Consider the following 8,736-nt stretch of genomic DNA (forward strand, 5'->3'; position numbering starts at 1 on the left):
TGCTCTTTGGAACTTGGGGAAGGCTTAGGAGACTAAGGCTTTTTTTCTACAAATAATAAATGGGGGACACAGAGGGACATTTGTACCCAGGAAGGCCCCACAGAGTTGTTCTTGGTTTCAATACCCGCCTTTCTTTGATACTCCTCAATCCTGAGGGGAATGGGGCGGGACATGAAAGGGAATAAAGTTTTGGACAGAGAGGTTAATTATAAACTCAGTAGAGGAACTCAGTTTTAGGTGGATTCAGTTTCAACCTTTGTTGCTAGTCTAGCTCTGACTATTTGCTCAAGTTCTGATTACAAGTCTCTGTCTGATTTTCTAAGACCTGTTTGTGCTTCAGCTTGGTTAACTGAGTTTCTGCCTTGCTTCCTTGTGGCTGGTGTCTGACTTAGTATCCTCAACAACCAGAGTCCTGTTTTATTATCCATCTCTACTATCAACCCTTTCAGGGACTGGAGTCTGTCCCTGAACACCAGCCAGGTGGCTAAAGTTACTTGCTGATGAGCATCCCTGATGCAAACTCTCTGCCTACTAGAACTTCCAAACTTCTTTCCTCTGGGTGCCCTATTTTCTCCCTTTTAGGGTACCCTACTCTGAGTATCAGAACCCAAATGATACCGACTATTTGAATTTATCTATTGCTATAGCCTGTAGATATCATGCTGCTCTATACTTTACCCCAGCACCTTGAGAAAGGACTATCTACTCCCAACCTCTCCTGTCAGGCTGTACCTCATCTGGTGGATAGTTCTAATTCTAGGAGCTGGTGACTCAGAGGCGGCTCCATTAAGAAGCAGTTAAACTCTGTATCTAGAATTTACTTTGTCTTTAGTTAATGGAGCTTCCTAGACTTCTAGCACTTGATGGAAATGAAGCAGTCTAGAAATTTTGAGGTTAAACATTATTTTAGAGTGGAAATATTATCGAGTGGGAACATGAATAGAACAGCAATATCAGGTCACGTTATGCATTTTTTGAAGTAATTTTTTAAAAATTTTAAAATTGGGACTCTATGTGGAAGACTTCAGTTGCTTCCAAACGTTAATATCTTGGGACTTGATGTAATCCTATTCACATATGATTCACATTATTCAGTTTAAAGGGAAGGAAGAGTAACCATTTTCTTCAAATGAGAAACATAACTCAAAGGAAAAAATTTCCAAACACATGAAAATTAATTTGCATATTCTTTGGAGATAGGAAGAATTTATTTTAATTAATTTCAGCATCCTTCAACAATGAACACACAAGGAAAAATATTCTTTCTTGACTGTGAAACAATATGACAGGCTCCAGCCTCATTTTCTCTGCCTCTGCCACCTTGGCTTCCCACCAGCTGGGTTCAGGTTTTCTACTGGCAGGTGTGGTCCCATCATATCCCAGAGTGCTCAAGCCTGCAGGCTGGATATTCTAAAGAACCTCAGCATACAATGGCCTCTCCTTCACTAAGCTCAGTGTCATATCACCACCCTTGGGCCAATAGCCCTTCCTGCATATTCTTCCAACAAACATCTAATATGCTGGTTCTGAGCCAGGCACTGGGCAGAGGCAGATCCATGTTTTGTGTGATCTGAAGCTTATATAATTTGGAGACCCTCTTTAAGAAAAAGAGAATTAAATTACAAACCAAAAGCAGGTATGAAAATGAATAGAGAAAGGAAATCATGACAAATTTAAGTTTTTAAAAGCTGATAAATTCCACGAAAATCACAAAATCTATAAAAACAGTATTTTTTAACTTATCGTCTGACAAAACTCTCTGATACTTTCCCCCTATTTTTGTCTGTACAATCCTTGATAATTTCTTCATATAACAATAATTTTTGTGAAAATTATTTCTATAGAAATACATTTTTCTATAGAAATAATGGAGAGACCTCTTGCATGGTTGATCAAAAATAATTTTTTAAATTAAAAGTTTAGAAAAATTTCTTTCAGTCTCACTACTTATTATTAGTAATGTCATGTAAGTTTTTAAGATTTAGGAAAACTTCTATCAAGTTTTCTTCATATCTAAGCAGTAAGACTTGAGGAATTTCAACTCTTCTAGTACAGGGGCTAATCTTAATACTCTGAAGTGTCATTGATGTCCTCATTGTAGTGGTGTCTTATGAGTTTTTTTTTTATTAAAGTATAGTTGATGTACAATATTATGTAAGTTACAGGTGTACAATATAGTGATTCACAGTTTTTAAAGGTTATATACTACATTTATAGTTATTATAAAATATTGTCTATATTCCCCATGTTGTATAATATATCCTTATAGCTTATTTTACACCTAATATTTTGTACCTGTTAAACCCCTAACCTTATGTTACCCCTCCCCCCTCCCTCTCCCCACTGGTAACCACTAGTTTGTTCTCTATATCTGTGACGCTGCTTCTTTTTTGTTATATTCACTAGCTTGTTGTATTTTTAAATTCCACATATAAGTAATATCATACAGTATTTGTCTTTCTCTGCCTGACTTATTTCACTTAGCATAATGCCCTCCAAGTTCATCCATGCTGCTGCAAATGGAAACATTTCATATATATCATATATATATGCATATATATATATTCATCTGTTGATGGACACTTAGGTTGCTTCCATATCTCGACAGTTGTAAATAATGCTGCTATGAACATTGGATTGCATATATCTTTTCTTTTTTTTTTTTTTTTTTTTTTTTTTGCGGTACGCAGGCCTCTCACTGTTGTGGCCTCTCCCGTTGCGGAGCACAGGCTCTGGACGCGCAGGCTCAGCGGCCATGGCTCACGGGCCTAGCCGCTCCGCGGCATGTGGGATCTTCCCGGACCGGGGCACGAACCCGTGTCCCCTGCATCGGCAGGCGGACTCTCAACCACTGCGCCACCAGGGAAGCCCTACATATATTTTTTTGAATTAGTGTTTTGGGGGGTTTTTTTTGGATATATACCCAGGGATGGAATTTCTGGGTCATATGGTAGTTCTATTTTTAGTTTTTAATAAACCGCCATACTGCTTTCCACAGTGTCTGCACCAAATTACATTCCTACCAACAGTGTACAAGGGTTCCCTTTTCTCCACATCCTCACCAACATCTGTTATTTGTGTTCTTTTTGATGGTAGTCACTCTGACAGGTGTGAGGTGATATCTCATTGTGGTTTTGATTTGTATTTCCCTGATGATAGCGTTGTTGAGCATCTTTTCATGTGCCTGTTGGCGATATGCATTTCCTCTTTGGAAAAATGCCTATCCAGTTATTCTGTCCATTTTTTAATTGGGTTGTTTGTTTTTTTGATGTTGAGTTATATGAGCTGTTTGTATATGTTGGATATTAACCCCTTATCGGCCATATCACTTGCAAATATTTCCTCCCATCTTATGAGTTTTATAGTATCTTTATTGATTCAGTATTTTATATCAAATCAGCAAACAATTTAAATCTTTTGTCAGTGTATTTATGTGCTAATACTTTGAGATACATAAAATACTGCATAGCAATTTGTGGGACTTCCCTGGCAGTCCAGTGGTTAAGACTTCACCTTCCAATGCAGGGGGTACGGGTTCGATCCCTGGTCAGGGAGCTAAGATCCCACATGCCTTGCAGCCAAAAAACCAAAACAACAAACAGAAGCAATGTTGTAACAAATTCAGTAAAAACTTTAAAAATAGTCCACATCAAAAAAAAAAAATACTGCATAGCAATTTGTAATACTGCTACAGGTTTCTTCCCCATGAACACAGGGATAATGATAAATTCTATTTCGCCTGATTCTCATTAAAATGGGAGAAAGTGTATAGTGTAGACACAGACCTACTGGAGAATGGACTTGAGGACACGGGGAGGGGAAAGGGTAAGCTGGGACAAAGTGAGAGAGTGGCATGGACATATATACACTACCAAATGTAAAACCGATAGCTAGTGGGAAGCAACTGCATAGCACAGGGAGACCAGCTAGGTGCTTTGTCACCACCTAGAGGGGTGGGATAGGGAGGGTGGGAGGGAGGGAGATGCAAGAGGGAAGAGATATGGGGATATATGTATATATATAGCTGATTCACTTTATAAAGCAGAAACTAACACACCATTGTAAAGCAATTATACTCCATTAAAGATGTTAAAAAATAATAATAAGTATACAAGTGACATTGTCAAGTTCATTTGTACAGAAGAGAACTTCTATTTTGTTTAACATTGATTAGAATTAAATCCTCCACTTGTAATTATACACATTTAATGACTATAAGAATTCCCCCAGACTAGCTTCTGTTTTCATATATTTCAAATCTAGTTTCACCTCCACTATCTGTATACCTCTGTGCTGACCACTTTGGGACCTGTTCACATCATGATACAACCTCTGGCCCCTTCACCTTAGGGCCATGACACACCTTAGGTCCATGATGTCATGGATGAGTTAGGGATATTCCTGGGAGCCACTCCTACATTGAGATGGCTAGCAAAATCTTAACTGTACTCAGAAGTGACTATAAACCACGTGAACATTCCCATTAAACCCAGCCAGATGTATTTCCAATTCACCTTTCCCTTAGTTGAATCTACTTGCAGCTACTCTAGCACTATACCATAAGAGAAAGTATGAGAAGCTCTGGTGGGGGTACTTTTACTTTGGTTGTAATTGCAGGTAGAATACCTTACTTGTGCAAAGTTTGCAAAAGTATTTGACCATGTGGGCACATTGCTAGAGCCCTCCTAGGCCTCTATAAGTAAAGGGTCCCAAAGCTTAAACTTCATTAGCTTCACAGAGAATTTACTGCTGTCAGTAGAGAAAAAACTGTTAAACAGTCCTGTCCCATTTTTTTTCTGGGGGTAGAGGGATGCATGAGATAATACAGACAAGGATATAAGCTTCCATATTCTGTGACTTGTCCTTGCATCAACCCTAATGGGACACAGTGTCCCAATGCCAACTGCTGGGCTCCTGTATCATACCCAGATTGGCACTTCTTTCCCACCACATCCTCTCTCCCCCACCTCCACCCTGTGCTCTTTGTTTTTATTTTGTTATTTTTTTTTGGTCTTTGCTTTGTCTATTTTTTGTGGTGGTTCTTGTCTGAAGATCTGTGTTTAGGATCTGAGTGGCCAGAATTACAGGCACACTCTACAGACAGATGTGTGTGATACTGAAATCTGGCAATGTCAGGAGCAGAAGGCATACGGCTGGACAGGCAAAGAAAGAAATGAGATTTGAAAATGTGAGGGTAGCCGAGGCAGGTAAAATTTGTATGTACCGTAATTATCATTTTCGAAAACCATTTGCAGAATTAGTATAACAAAAAGTAATAACAAAAAGAAAGCAGGGTATTTCTTTTCTTTTTTAAAAAAATTAGTTGCACAACTGAACTGTGCAGTTTGTTTCTCTTGGTAAAGATAGAAATGTCCTTCTGATAATATTCATGCTGATCATAATGAATAATGACACAAGTGAATAAAATAGGACTATATCTGTATTTAGCATTAGAAAAAAGGGAGTCCTTAAGAGAGCTCCGGGAGAAACCCTGAAGATGTAGTCCAAGTTGTGGCTGCAAGCAGTTTTCACAGGCCTCCCACTACTGCTAAGTCTGTTAAGTACAGAACCATATGTTTCTCTAAAGTGTAAAAGTATAAGTTGGAAATTTTACTGAGGAAATTCTCCTGTTTCCCATGACATGTGTTGATCAGACTTCTTATTGGAAAGTGCATTGGCTAATGTCCTGCAAGTCATACCCATTAATGATGTATTGCTCATTTCTGCTTTTTGTAATACTTGCCTGTACTGGAACATCATGGTCCAACTTGTTTGTACATGTGTCTGGAAGGGCTGTGTAATTATTCTGGTTATAAAGTGTTGCAACAAACATCTGCAGATATGCTAGATATTATGAGTTCTATCTAAGGTTAAAAGAGAAAGAGCTAATGATATTGGCCCCCAAGTGTACTAATCATATTGACTTAGTATTTTGGTTCCATAGTCTGGAATTACTTATATTTACCATCATTTTAATTGACAGAAGTTGGATCATGGTTGGTCCTCAAGTTTACCTCCAATTTTAGGTAATGCTGCTCTGATGTATTATTGTTATAAATATATCTTTTAAAGAAGTCTGTTGTGTAACAGCCAATGAAAATAAGTCACACATTTGATTTTCACAATTTCAGTGTCCTTTATTAAGGTGATCTTTTAAAATAAGTCAAAATTACTTTGGTCTAAGATAAAAACAAATCCTCTCCAATCAACACGTTTTTCATCTTTTTTTTTTGTCCAGTTGTTTTACCAATAGGAATAGGTAAAAGAACTTCTCATTCTATTTTTCTACTCTACTTGCTTAAACACACTTTGCTAGTGGTGTGAGAATCCAGGTGGCCCTGAGCAATATTACAAAGTAGGTAATGTTTGTCTTGGATGCCTGCCTCTGTTCCTGAAGTCACCCTTGCCCTTAGGGCCCCATCTCAGGCACTCTATTCTAAAATTTCCCTTTCAATTCCTAGTATCTCTTTCTGTAAGATCATGGGTATCATATTTTCTTTCCCTCATTTAAATTTACCTGTTCTGTGTTGATTTTCCTTAAGATCCCAGGATACACTAGTTCGTGTAATTTCTTAAAAAGTCACTGCAGATGTACTCATAGGAGAGAGCTAGAGTAATCGTGAATCAAGAAACATAAGAATCTACTAGAAATGATGCCCTTTCTTCATTTATATTGTGTTGATCGTTCACTCATTTGACACACATATTGAGCACTTATTATGTGCCAGAAATTGTTCTAGGCACTTGAAATACATCAAGTACCAAAAGATAAAATTCCCTGTGCTTATGTGCTCACATTTGTACAGTTTTATATCTCTTGAGAGTATGAATCATGCTTTTTCATATGGTAAGTCATAACATCAGTGCATGCAATTTGGATTTTTTTCCATACTGTTTCCTCTGATCATGCTTTATGTCATGTCTGTACTACTTGATGAAACACAATTCAGTGTCTTAGATGTGGTCATTGAAGTGGCTGATCAGTGACAGACTTGTTTCTCACCTTATTGAAAACAAAATGAGGGGCTGACAGGTTAAAGTTCACCATTTTCATAGAAGAGGGGATGCAGATCAGGGTCTAATGAGGCTGTACTCAACACATATATTTGGTACCAGCCATATCATGAGCAAATCCTAGCCATTAAAATTCCTGGCTTAAATTTTCCTGAAGGTTTGGATTAAAATGCTTACATAGGTGCCTTCTTCAAAACTGCATAGAGCCATCAACCTAAATACAGTCCATAATGGGACTGAATTTTTTAATTCAAATGTTCATTTTCTGCTTAACTGATTATCACATAGAGAAAAACATGAAATGGGAACATAAAAATTTAGAATAAGGGATTTGTCTGTGGAAAACATATACCTTTTAAAAAAGCATTTAGCTAAAGCCAGGTCAGTGTGATTAATCTTGCTTTCAGAACATGAAGCTGTGCTACCAAATGTGTGCTCTGTTTTTCCTAATCAAAATGTATATGTTGTTACCATGATAATTCTGTCTTGATGTATTTTTTAAATGACTTTGGCTTGCTACACAATCATATAAAACTCAACTCCCCCCCTAAAAAAAACAACCCAGTGTTAAACAGTTCAAGTTTCTCCCTATGACCTAAATTAAAACCTGTAAGGTTCAAATTAGGAGACAGGAAATGAATCAAAGAAGATACCATGGTTTTTTTGCGTCAGTTAAGTCGAAGTGTGCTTGCATCTGGAAGATGCCTAACTTTAAGCTTAAAAAAAAAGGAGAACAGAGGAATATGATAAACCTTTCCTAAAATATAGCACTCTAAGAAAAAAAATTCTCTGCAGGAGTGTTGCATTAAGAACTTTATAAATATTGAAATAGAAGAGTAAATGTATATAATGTAATATTTATGGATTCTTAATTTAAATGCCAGTTTAGTATCCTTTCAAAATACTGACTAAAAAATGGCCCTCTACCCTTCTTCAATAATGAATGAGCTTAACTCTCCACACAAGTGAGATGGAGGCAATGAATGTGGACTCAAGCCAAGTAGTCAGCCTAGGTGTGTACAAAAAGCAGAGGGGGAGAAAAGGAGGAAGGAGAAAATAATTCCTCTGGTACAGGAAAGAACCTGTGAGGGAAAAGAGAGAAATTCTCTCCTCTGTGGTTAAGAAACACATTTTTGCTAACTTTGAATAGGAAAAATAAGAATATATTTAAATATTCTTCTTATGAATGAGAAAAAACCCAACTCAGTGAAATTGAAGAGCAAATCTGATGGAGAAATAGTTTTTTAAGAACTATTTTTAAATGTTTAAAGGGGATAGTTTCATTTACTTCACAATAATTAGCACTTATTGAACCTCATATGCTAAGCACAGCCAAAATCTTTTTATACGCTGTCTCCTTTCATCTTTACAACTTTGTGAGGTAGCATAATTATGTTCATGGTCTATATTAAGAAACTCAGGCTTTCAGGGGTGAAGAAACCCATCCAAAGCATCAGGATTCACACATAGGTTTGCTTATTTTAAAGCCTATATCCTAAACACATCAGTTCCTTGTACAATTTCAGTACTGAGATTTAATTCAGGTACTGAAATACGGTTGTATTCATGACTCGTGATTTTCAGTTTATAAGAATATAAGAATCTTAAAATATCTGTTTGCTAATAACATTTATGTTGAGTGAAATGGGTCTGACTTTTGAGTTACTTGTTATTTCACTGTCTTTCCTTATTGCAGCAAGATCTTTCTCTGGGCTTCCCTCT

Source organism: Delphinus delphis, chromosome 12, assembly GCF_949987515.2.
Source record: "Delphinus delphis chromosome 12, mDelDel1.2, whole genome shotgun sequence".
Lineage (NCBI taxonomy): Eukaryota > Metazoa > Chordata > Mammalia > Artiodactyla > Delphinidae > Delphinus > Delphinus delphis.